Source organism: Vicugna pacos, chromosome 2 (genome assembly GCF_048564905.1).
Source record: "Vicugna pacos chromosome 2, VicPac4, whole genome shotgun sequence".
In the NCBI taxonomy this organism is placed as follows: domain Eukaryota; kingdom Metazoa; phylum Chordata; class Mammalia; order Artiodactyla; family Camelidae; genus Vicugna; species Vicugna pacos.
Genome location: NC_132988.1, coordinates 96,297,808 through 96,310,852, shown reverse-complemented (window position 1 = coordinate 96,310,852; position 13,045 = coordinate 96,297,808). Strand labels below are relative to the sequence as shown.

At 34.7% G+C, this 13,045-nt stretch overlaps 2 long non-coding RNA genes across 2 annotated transcripts; one reads left to right on the top strand and one right to left on the bottom strand.

Annotated features, from left to right (window-relative positions):
* Nucleotides 1-746: 746 nt before the first annotated feature.
* LOC140700405 (uncharacterized) lies at nucleotides 747-8,210 on the bottom strand. The gene is made up of 4 exons (XR_012078797.1): nucleotides 8,036-8,210; nucleotides 7,347-7,500; nucleotides 1,935-1,983; nucleotides 747-1,148 (listed from the first exon to the last, which is right to left on the bottom strand). It is a non-coding gene; the product is annotated as an uncharacterized lncRNA (long non-coding RNA).
* A 175-nt stretch (nucleotides 8,211-8,385) lies between these two features.
* LOC140700414 (uncharacterized) lies at nucleotides 8,386-10,245 on the top strand. The gene is made up of 3 exons (XR_012078801.1): nucleotides 8,386-8,657; nucleotides 8,816-8,863; nucleotides 10,064-10,245. It is a non-coding gene; the product is annotated as an uncharacterized lncRNA (long non-coding RNA).
* Nucleotides 10,246-13,045: the final 2,800 nt, after the last annotated feature.

The following is a 13,045-nucleotide window of genomic DNA, read 5'->3' as shown; positions in this document are numbered from 1 at the left end:
ATTTTTAGGCGAGTGAATACAGCAGAGCAATCTGTGCCAAAGTGTCATAAAATTCACATTCTGAATGTTAAAATTTAGAGTTATATTGTGATTTTAATTCCACGTATGGCTCCTAAACTGTCCTTGTCTGTCACGGAAATGGGTTCACATCCCCAGATGATGTAAAACCCAGAAGCTCGAGCAGATTGGCAAGCCTCTTCCAGTTTTGAATCCCAAGGTTTTTATTTGCCTGCTACATAAATATTTTCTTGGTCATAACTGCAGCAAATGCTCAAGTAAAGATAGTTTGAAAATTCATAAAAAAAGAAATCAAATCTAATAACAGTATCTTTAAATAAAAAGTCTGGATTATCTTTCACTTTAAGTGAACAAAAGATAATGAAAGTAAATATTTTATATTAACAATTACTAATAAAAAAGATTGGTTCCAAACAGTTTCCAGGAAATTTAAATTTGAAAGATTAAAATAAAGTTTCAGAGGAAGGTGTAATTATTTCTTATGTTATAAGACCTTAATAGAAATATATTTATGTTCGCAGAAACTACTGTCATAAAAATAACACTGTCATCTTTTAATTAAGAAAAAACAAAGCAAACAAAATACCAGTAAATAAAGAATACAGACAGCATCCCAAAGACAGTTACTAGATTTAAATACTGATCACTTAGCATAGTTTCCTACAAAAATAGCGAACCCATGCTCTGTAAAAAAAAATACAAGTGTAAAAGGGAATGCCACTGGAAATTTATGATCGCTCCTTAGCAACTATAAGCCCAGGAGTATCACTCATGATTTCAGAACATCGGCTGTTACTCTTCTCTTTCCTGAATTCCCTAGCCTACTCTGAAGGTCCGATGTTCATGAGTGCATTTTATTTTCAGAAAGCGTATTTTTTACAGTCATTGTTACTGATCATCGCATCACACTTCAGTCCAGTTTATACCCCATGAGGTTATTTGTATCTGATTTTTGTGTTCTCTAGTGTCTGATGGCCTTTTTGTTTTTATTGTAAAATTTTAAGTCCTAGTTGTGACTTCTCGTACTCTAATTTCAAGGGGAAAAAAAAAAATCACAGCAGCTTCTTGTTTGCAGGTTCGTTTTGATCACCCGTCGGTTCAGTTCCACTTTTCTTGTTGCTGCCTTGTTTCTGTTGATGAAGATCAAGATAATGTTGTTGATTCCTGTGTCTTATTCCATGCCTTTGTTTTCACAATTGGATGGAGAAAATATCTGAGTAATCGTATTCAGAAAGAGTGGTTAGTTGTAAATATTATACATGTATATGCCTAGAAAATGATTCATTGCTCCCAGACCTGAGTATTAGAATGACTGGATTTAGAAATTTAGGAATAATCTAATTTTCATTCAAAACATTGCAAATCATTCTTTCTGCTGACTAGAGGTCATGTGCCTTTTTCTTTTTGGCTCCATGCTTAATCATAATATTATTGTCTTTTTACCTTCTCTCCTCCAATTTCCATATGGAGAACCCCAGATTTAGGTCAAGTCTCTTGCTTAACATAAATTCTTTTCATTTCTCTCCAATGTCTTTGTTGTCTTTTTAAGAAATTCTTTAAGATAGATTATTGGATTTTCTGGATATTTATTATATCTTGGCTTCCACTATGAGTTCAAGTTCATTAATCCCATTTTCACTACTTACAGTTTGTGGGAAAACAGAAGCAATATAAATATTAAGGACCACACAAAGAAGTGAGACATCACTTTTCTGCTCGCATCCTTGGCAAGCATCATAGAAAACGAGTCTCTGAATGTAGTTTTCAGTCAGCAGCCACGTACCCTGCAAAAACTCAGTTACTACAGAGAACAGTTGAACAGATAGCTTTGACCACCAGCAATCTTTTACACCTCATAATTCTTAAAAGCTCATCCATATTGATGTATTTTAACTCAAATATCAGTTGAAACTCACCTCTGCCTTGGGCGACAGTTTAGTGCCGGGTACTTGGGATCTGGATTACCTGTGTTTGAAATAGCAAGAGCCATTAGTGGCTTGTAAAAGGGCAACTTACTTATCTTCTCACCACCCATGTTTCATCATCTGTAAAAAAGGAAATAATATCACAGATTTTATAATAGACAAACAGATTAATAAGATTTATTATGATGAATAAATGGTTAATATACATAAAAGTCTTAAAACCTTTACCAAAGTATATGATTTATTTTATATATGATGTATGTTTGCCTGTGTAGTGTATGTGTGTATACCCACGTACATAGTTGAACTGAACCTTTTTACCACTCCTAAGATGTCTGTGAGTGTTTATACATAGAAACTTAAATTTTTCCCAGTATCATTCATTTTTCACAATCTTGTACTCTACCTAGAAATTTTAAAACAGTGCCTTTTTATCTTCATTAAAATTGACAAAAATGTGATACTCAGAGCATTATCCTTTAAGTCCCTTATCTGTTAATTTCAGAGATATTTATTGAATACTTCATGTCCACACTTGGTGATAGCTACTGTCATTACTGTGAGTTAAGACAGGGAAAGTCCTTGCTTTCATGGTTTATTTATATTATAGTTGATAAGAAAATAATAGGCAAATGCACACATTAACAAATTAGTTAATTGTGGGTTGTGATAAATGTCTTAAATAAAAATAATAATGTTCTGCAATAAAGAATAATGGAAGATACTTAGTTAGGAATACTCTGAGCAGGACAACTTAAACAGAGATTTCAGTTTCAAGGAGTCTGCCTCGGGAAAAGCCCGGAGAAGAATATACCTCATAGAACCAACTAAAAACTCAAAAATTGCTATTACTATTATTTTTTTAAATGGCTTTCACACCATGCCCCTCTGGGGGAAATCAAGCTTTAGTAGAGGTTTTTTTTTTTTTTTTTTTTTTAAAGATGAAGGGTGTTGCAGAAAACCAGAGCAAATTAAAATTGAATATACCATTCTCCTTCTAAAATATTTTTCCCCTCACTCTTATGTATAATAATTTTTCCCCTTTTCTCTCTTTTCTTTTTTCCCTATAATTTCTGATTCTTGATTGTGCAAATACAATTTTCATACGAGCCTTGCCTTTGCGTTAGGAATATAACTTTCTCTTCTCAGGTAACTTATCTTGTTTCAGGTTATCTTTTGAACATGAGTTCAGAATTTAACACTTAAAATATGTCAACAGAATAATTTTTTCTCAGCAAGACATCTATTCTAACATAGAGGCTTTAAAATTACAATAAAAATACCACATAGAAAAATATATTTTCTCAACTTCATGGGTGTTTCTTAATAAAAGCATTTCTTGTTAACTCTAAAGATTGAATGATGATAAATTCTAGAGATCTTCAGAGATTTCTTTAATAGCTACAGTATCTCAAACAGTAGAGCTGTTTATTCATTTCCATGGCAGACTGAAGTTCCAAAATGTCTCTCTGGTCTTGATTTTTATTGCAGCATGTGTTGTGAAGAATCAACTGAGGCTATTTTATTTTCCAAAAAGAATTAAGACTCCAAAAGGGTAAAATTAACAAAAATTCCTATATGCAAACAAAATAGCAGAACATTACAAGCAGTTACATTTCAAAAACAGTATCTATAAATCTGAATTCAATTTCAAACGACTTCCAAAGTGGTCTCCCTTCTAGTATTATCTCACCATATACATGTTGTCATTAAGGGACAATGTATTAAGAAGGAAAGACAGATTAACACGTTTCGAGCTGCTCCTTTATGTGAGGCATGATGATAGGTGTTTGAGTGAATGCATTCAGAGAAAGAAACCTACTGCTCAGACATCAGAAATAAGAAAACTGAAGCTTAGGAGCATAGCATTTTTCATTAATTTAAAAATATTTAATAAGAATCTTTTATTTACTAGGCATTGTGAGAGGCACTTGGTAATCAGGACTGACACGTCTGCTCTCACGGAGTTTACTGTATGGAACGAGTAATGAGACATTAATAATCAATGATATTACTCAATTATAAACAGTGGTATGTAATATAAAGTTGTGAATGGTGCTGTCTCAGCCTGACAAAGTGTAGGGGTTATGAAACCTCTCCTAAAAAATGAAAAATTGAATTGAGAGATAAAAGATTTACAGAAACTAACTATTTACTAAAGGGTGGTGGATATATTGTAGGCACAGAGAGTAGTGCCTGACAGATGCCTGCAATGGAATAAAACACAATTGACTTAATGTTCTGAAAGAGATAGTGTGGTGTTGCATCCAAAGAACGAGTATAGAAGTTAAAAAAGAGAAATAAGACTGACTAAGTAAAACATGTAGGATCCTTAACCAATTTTTAAATAGTATTTTTTTTCCTAAGAGAAGGGAAATTAATTAGAGCACTTTATGCATGAAAAATCAAGTTAACATGGAAAATACTCTCTCTGCAATTTGGGGAGTGGTTTGGAGGAAAATAAAATTGAAATTGGTATACCAGTTTTGAAGGAGGTCCAAACAAAAATTGATAGTATCCTGGACTGTGAAAACAGCAAGGAAAGTAAATACATATAAGAAATACAGAAGAGGAAAAGAGCTGCAGAGTATGGGAATAAAAAGGTGAAAAATCTGAGAATCCATTTCTTAGATAATGACATTCATGTGTCATGCATTTTGGGTTATGGTATATTTGGCATCAAAGTCTTCAATGAATGAGGTGCTTAGAGGTTAGGTAGAAAGTAGCACTGAATAAGTAGAGAGGAAGTATAGTTGAATAATTTAACTTTTAAATGATTAGAGACTTTGGAAGGACAGGGAGTGTTTAGTGGTTTACATACCACAGCTGGAGGCAAAAAGAGCATCAATGTGACACAGGTTTTTACAGATTTAGTGCCCAATTAATTCACCATGTACTGAAGGCCTCTCATTCTCCACTTCACACCAGCTCATGCCAGATTCTGACCGATTCTAGGAGACTGACATTTATTCCTCAGTGAACCACAGACTGTGTTCATATGGACATGCATTAAAGAAATGAACACCAGAAAGCATACTGCATGTCAACAATGGTGTGAATCACTGGAACACAATAATATGAACAAAGGAAACATCATCCCTACTGTCAGCCAAGGGAGGCTGACGTGGTGTTCTAGGAGGTGAGCGGCCCAAACGAAAAAATGCACGAGGAGTTGCCATACCGCCAGACAGACTTCAGCCGGAGACACCACGGAGTTAACAACACTTTATTGCCACAGGGAGGTGCGCGCCTATGATGCACCTGTCCTGCTTTTATCTGTTTTCTGTCAGCACATGCGCAGTCTGAGTTTCTTTGTTCATTAGGCTTACAGAATATCTCTAGCATGTGCGTACTTCTATTTTCTTTGTTCTACGTCTTATATAATTGACACATGCGTGGAGCAATTATTTACTGCATACTATAAACATACTCTGATCGTGGCCTTGGGTCCCACGGCTGTAACTCATCTCAATGCTCCGATCGTGGCCTTGGGTCCCACGGCCTTAACTCATCTCAAGACCAGCTCACACCTACATATTCAGAGTATATAATCATTTTCATTGTATCTTGAGATGTGCATAAAAATTCCCTGGGTAACTTATTTAAAATGCAGACTCTTGAGCTCTTTGTTCACTGATTAAATGTACCAGGCAGTGGAAAAAGAAATCTGCATTGCCACAAGCACTTGAGTTGATTTTGATGCCAATGGCCCAGAGAAATCCTGAATTAGTGGATGAGTCTCTCCAATAGGACAAGAAAAAAAAATAGCATAAAATGTATTTTTCTTTTTCTATTTTGACCAAAATGTATACATGTTTTTTCCTTCTCTTTTTAGAAATATTAAGTCCCTGGTGTTCAAGAATGCAAAAAATGTTGTTAGTAGTCTCTGCACCACCCACTCAAGGGCTCCCAAATTTTGTAGGAGTCATGTGAGTGACACTTACCTCTTGTATAGAATTGCTGGGAATGGCTTAAACTAATCAGTGTGATTGAATCGGTAGTGAGGAAGTGACCTAGATGGGACATATAAGAGAGAATTGCGGATTTTTTATTTTTTGTTAATGTTTAAGTAAAGGCAGTCTCTCCCCTGGATGGAGGATGGAGTGATATTCATTTCTGAGTTCCGGAATATGTAAACATTTGGTCTCCATGCTGTTCGGATGAATCAGAAACAAGTCCAGGAAGAAAAGCGAAACCGAGAGAATTTAACCTGATACCCTTAATTTTGTCTTCAGCTGTGTAATCATATAATCCCCTACTTTTTTTTTTTTCAGCCAATTGGCTATTGTCATTGATAATAGGCAATAGTAATTTAGAGTTTTGGACTCTGTGTTAGATTTTTATTGTCCTATGAGTCTTCCTAAATCGTAAGAATTAGGAATTCTTCCTAACTCATAAAATGCACCAAAGAATTGCTTGAATTATTTTTACCTTTTCTTATTCTTCCTTTCATTCTTACTTAACTAGTTCCTCTTTTACAGTAATAGTCTACATTAGGATAACAAAAATTAGCTAGTTTTTGGGATCAGACAATAATATACTCTAACAGAAGACTGTGATTTTTTTTTAAATAATGCATATAAATCTGTTGTCCTATAGAAATAATTTTTTCTTATCAGTACAAAACATTAACAATTTATCTGTCACTGAAATGGTCATTCTGAAGGTAGATTTTTTTTCTCCATAAGTAGCTGACCTGTATTTTCAGTTTGAATTAAAAGTTATTTTCAAATGTAGCTTGACTGTTTTCCTGAAAATTGATTTTTAATAAATTATGACAGGTTTCTCATTTATTGATTATATTAATGTCTTAGCTTGCAAAATGGCATCATTATTAAATATGAGAAGACAAAATCTTTTAATTTAAAAAGAGAACTTTTTTCAGAAAGTATAAATGAATGGATTTTTAATATCATTAGATATGAATATTATTATAATATTTATAAAGAAGTTTCTCTCAATTTTGGTATTTCTCAAACTGAGAGGCAACTATAACAGCTTTAAAATAAGAAAAAAATATATTTCCAAACATCTTTGCAACCGTAAGTTACTGAACTTTGAAACTTCCATTCTTTACATCCACTCCTCTAGAATCCTTCTCATCTTTATTCTTTCATTTTCCCATATTTTTACCATCTGTTCTATCTTCTGTATGGAGTTAATAAGGATTCTACTATTTATCTATAAGAAATACCCACATAATTTTTTTATCTTGTCATTCTCAAATGAATTGTCTGAATAATCACTAAGAATTCTTCTGAGTCATATATTTGAATATGTTTTTATATTTAATAAGTGATAGGTTATCCTCATAATTGGACACCTTTGTAACTCTTGTATCATATTTCCTTAACCTAGATACGTCAGCAATATCTACTATAAGTGGTTCAAAAAATTACTCACCACTCTCGTTCTTGTTTCTTGGCTTGACATACACTATCTTTTCTGCCACCATTGAACTTTCTTCAAAACATAACCTTTGCCTAATTAAAGCCTACTCATGAATTAAACTCAAATTCAGTTGCCATTTCTTTCAGGAGGTACTCTTCAGTGGCCGCTTGACCAAAAAAAAGAAAGAAAAGGCTTGGATATTCTTTCTTTCTGCAAAATTCTGTGAGGCGAACCATAGTACTTCCCTTACATTAAATGTTGGTAGACAAATCAAATTATATTTATTAATTTATTAAAAGTATTGTGGAGCTGTTCCTGTCATTCCCTATCCGTTCCCCACTGGTTACCAGTATATAGAAAGTGTTCTTGTTTGGTAGAAGCAGGGGAGTAGCTCTAGGAGTCTTCTTGGTTAAGGGATAAGGTTGAGAAAACTGGCCCTGGAGGGGTAACAGAGCCTCTAGAATAACTGAGGAATCTGAGGGACATTCCACAGGGAGCTTTTAAGCATAAGCGCAATGTAGAGAACTGAATGGTGCCCCCCTCCTCACAAGGCATGCCCATGTGCAGTCCCTGGAACCAGTGAACGTGACCTTATTTGGAGAAAGGGTCACTGCAGTTGTAATTAAATTAAGGATATAAATGAAATCATCCTGGGTTATCCAGGCTAAATTCAGTGTCAAGTGTTGCTATAAATGACTCACAGCGGAGAAACATGGGGGAAGGCTGGAGAAAGCCATGTGGCAGTGGAGGCACATGTTGGAGTTAGCCAGAGATCACCTAGAGCCACCAGAACCTGGAATTAGCAAGGAAAAACACTCCTCTAGAGCCTTCTCAGGGAGCAGAATGGTGCCAACATTTAAATTTCAGATTTCCAACCTCCAGAACTGGGAGATAATAAATTTCTGAGATTTTAGGCCACCCAATTTGTGGTTATTTGTTACAGCAGAACTAGGAAACCAATAGAAGCAATATGATTGGATTTTGTTTTCTAAAGGTCACAATGGTAGATTCTAAATGAGCACAAATATAACCAGTGACAAGATGGCCTTAATCTCTCTCTCAGTTTGGCTAAACTTTGGATAAGTTTCCTCCTGACTCTAGGCCTCTGAATTTACTTTTTTCATAACTTACTTTAGAAAACGTGTAATTGCAGATTCTTTCTCTGTCCCTTGGAGATGTAAATCATTTTAAAAGCCTCTTGCCAGTTTTGCAATGCAGGGGTGTCTTTCTCAAGGCCCTGGACACTATCTCTTTGAAATGGAATTTGTCAAAGGTAGCTCTCTGTGCCCCAGTAGGAGGGTAGGAGCCTAACTTGGGAAGATGGTGAGTGGCCTTGCTCCAAGTTGCAAAACTACCTCCTATCATAAAAGTATGGGAAGTTTCATGTTCCTTTGACAGACACAAATGATCTAACATCCTCTGGTACTTTTCCACTCATGTACCCCAGACTTTAAAATCCCTACTTTCTTTTGCTTCAGCAGATTTGGGCTCAGACTGAGTTCTCACATCTCTCCCTTATCGCAGGAGCCGTAAGTAAAGTTGTCCTTGCCCGTTTGGCTTTCTTCAGTCCCAATTTTTGCTTTTGCTTTGGTACCAGGAACACTAGTACTTGTCCTGTTGCCGTATCTGACTACAAACACTTAAGGGTATTAACTCTGGGGATTCAGACTAGAAGTCCTGTCCAGCCTTGGAGAGAAAAAATTTCCAAGTCAAACTCTTGAACTTTCACGAAGTATGAGTCCTGTTATCACTGCCTGTAGCAAAACTCATCATTCAGTAATAGACCAGACTGGAGCTGGAAATGAGGGAGCAAAGTGTGATATCTGGAGAACGCAGGAGGAAATCGGCATATATATAGTTACAGAAGCCTGGGAAAGCCCCTGTCCTGTGGTAGACAGCAGGAGCTCAGAGACTGAGAAAGAAGCAGGTTCACAGCAACTTGCATACCTGTTCTCTACCTTACGTGGTATCCACTGTAAGTTGATCTCAGCTCAGGTGGAGCTCTACCTTTATTCATGGCCAGGAAGGCAGGGAGAATCTTTCATGTCAGGTACGCTTGCCCTGTTCAACTTAAAAACCTGGGAAGGCATCACTCTCAAATCTTTATTCTGCTTTTTGTGCAGCATTTACTAAACTGTAAAACTGAATCTGAACAGAGAACTTATTTCCCTTTACTATGGAATTGTGCTTAATGGTTTTAAGCAGAAACAAATTGTAAAACATTTTCTTTTTTCATGTGTTGAGAAGACAAACACAACAGGATCATAGTTTTGAAAGTATAAACCCAATGGAGGTTTTTCATTCATTTGTTCACTTTTAGAAAAGAAGAAATACATTAATTCATAGGAATTCAATTAGCTAAGAATTGTTTTTATAGCTTCAGGCAAGTCATGATAGAAGAGAAATTCCAAAAGTAAACTAAATCAATGATTATAAAATCAGAGTCAGTGAAGGGCCATAGTTTTAGGAGATTATCTAATGACTAACCTACATGCTCTTAGACTGAATAAAGATTTCCCAGATTCATAAAGAGGAAGCAGCAAGCTTCTTGTGAAAAATTTTCCCTTGGGTCAGAGTCTGTTGATTAGCATATTATACAATCTTCCGTAATGCATTATCTGTTATTCTGTTGTTTTTTTTTAATTGTTCAGCAGAAATTCAAAGAAACTTTATATGTCAACCTAAGGATAGAATTATTTAAGTTTTATGATTTTTCTTATCTTTTTTAGTTGTCTAGAACCTTGATACTTGAAGTGCGTTCCATGAATCAACAGTATCAACATCATCTGGGAGCTTGTTAGAAAAAGAGAATCTCAGGTCCTTCCCCAAACCTTCTGAGTTAGAATCTACATATTAACATAAACTCCTGGGGGATTTGTATGCACATTAAATTTTGAGAAGCACTATGCTAGAGGTCGTTTCCAGATTTTATTCCTTAGATCCTCGGATTCAAATGTTTGAAGCATTTTATTTTGGAAGTAAAATTTAAAATTCTCTTTAATCCTCTCTGAGGACCGCATAACATATTAACAGTTTTTAATTCTACTACATCATATGTGTATGTTTCTAATTACCCAAAATAATCAGGGTTTCTGACTGGGAGTATACTAGCCCACCCAGATAATCACTTAAACATAAGTTGCACTTCCCAATTTCCACCTCCCTCCAAAACCAAGCTTTCATATTTCTATTTAGTAAGTTGAAGAAAACCAGTAAAGCCTTGAAGGAGATCCCTAACCTTGGAAATTGAGCATCTGTCTGCCACGTGGTAGACGGGTTCTAGCCTGCGAGAGATGAGCTGAGCCAGATTTCTGTTCAGAAGCTAAACTCTACAGGTGTGAATGCTTTCATTTCAGTCTTGCTTGTCAACTACAGATTCTTTTTTTTGTTTTTAACAAACTTAGTATCAGTCTTACATACTATGTTCCCAAATTATTAATCACACCACTCCTGATTAAAATTTGCTACTTTGAGCTGCAGATTATGTATCATTCATCTTGATGAGCAAGTTTGAATATTGGTCTCATGTGGGTCTACTCTGAGAAATTTCTAACTGCATAGTTATTCATATGGTTATCATGAGAATACCAACATTACCCCAAAGGCTCAAGCATAGCCCTCTCCCCACAACGTGAACACACACACTCATTAGAATTTAATGTAAAAACCAAATTATAAGTCTAACGGATGCACATTATACACACTGTGTAAGTATGTTCTGAAAAGCTGGGATTAAATTTATGAGATTTCTGTATTTAAACAACAAAAATTTCCATTTTAAATGCACAATGAAAATAGCAAAAGAAAAGACAGGAATAGAGAGATGTTTCAAATTTTCTGTTTAATTTTATTAACAAAAATAGATTTGATAATAAAAATTATTGAGTACTATGTCTTTAATTTTAAGTGAAAATTGAAATATTTCTATATTAACCTTACGATATAATCCTTTTATTTGTATTTTTTTGTCTTCTACAGTTGTCCACTATCTTGATACACAGAATATGATAAATCTTTTACATTCATTATCTAATTTAAAGCACACAAGAATGTTAATATGCCATATCAAGGATATCTTCAAAATATATTCAGAATTCAATTATTTCTCTACCCTTACTATCATGATCACAGTCCAAGCAATTGTAACTTCTCACCTAAAACACCTTCATAAACCCATACAGGTCTCCTTCTAAAATCCTCAACTCTCTAGAGTCCAGAATTTCCTCAGTGCCTTAAGGTACTGTCTTCAGTTTTTCATTTAAAGTGCATTAGGCAAAAACTCTGCTCAAAAGATTTCAAAGATTTGTCATCACATTTGGACTAAAATTCAAATGATTTATCATGGCTTATGGTTCATAAAATTTAGTAATGACTATTCCACAATTTTCACCATGTTTTTGTCCAAATCTACCATATTTCTTTCCTTAAATAGTCCAACTTTAGTCCGAACTTTGGGTATTTCCAAACATTGCTTTTCCTGGCTCAAATTTACTTCCAGTATTTTCTCTTACATTTCATTGTAGTTTCTATTCAACTGTTATCTCTTCGGAATGGCCTTATCCAACTACTCTAAAATACCTCCCCCAATTCTAATCCCTTTACCTACTTTGCTTTTCTTTTTCCTTGAGAGCACCATGTGATAACTACAATTGTATTATGTATTTATTTAAGTGTATGGTAATTTTCTGTCTATCTCTCTGGGATGTAACTCCATGAGGGCAGGAATTTGCCCCCTTTATTCATTGCCATAGCTTTCAGTTGCTTAAAGCATTGCTATATGTATGTATGTATGTATGTATGTATGTATGTATTTAACTCTTATTTTAAGAGACTGTAAAGTAGCCTCTGTTAGTTATGCCACATAAAAATTGTATGATTCTGGACAATGTTTATTAAATGTCCAACAAGTCATTTTACATTCATCTGAATTCATGTTCAAAAGAGGGATAAAATATCCTCTTCTTCCTAAACTTGATTATAGTAATTAAATGAGAAGGATTATGATATATCTTCTGCTAAACTTGATTATAAGGATTAAATGGTAAAGAAGAGTGTTTTTTCTGATTTCCTAGAAAGTGGTTGGATCTCCTTAATGACTTTCTTGTCTTTTTCCTTCCTAGTTGACTAGAAACTTGTTGGCACCACAGGTCACATTTTTCTTTTCTTTTTATTCTTTTTCTTTTTTCTCTCCCAATACTTATCTCAGGCAATGAGTTGACATTAATGATCCTGAGTTACTGGAAGGAGTTTCAAACTTTACTGGGACTGAAACACACAGAGTAAACAACAATGCTACTAATTACAAGTCATAAATTAGCACTTTGAAAGTCTGTTTTCTTATCTCGATGCACATGTTTTGATGCTTCTTCCAAGTGGCTGCCTCTTAGGTGTTCAATGAAAAAGGACCTGAAATTAGTGCAGATTCCCTTGGAACTAAATTGGCAGGATATATTTATCAGAGAATTCACTTTGCATGTATTTCAGGTTTATTCACATATATAGCTCAATCATTTGGTTAGCTTGAAAGTTTAATGGGACCCTAAAGTAATTATAGCACAAAATCAAGTCTCAGATAATGAACAAGGTGTCAAGTTTACTCTAGGGCTTATGACTATTTCATTTTCCAATTAAAAAGTCTGTAACAGCTCCATTAATTGTATCACTGACTGATGCTCCAAAAACTTTTATTTTAATTTAAAAGGCAAATCCTA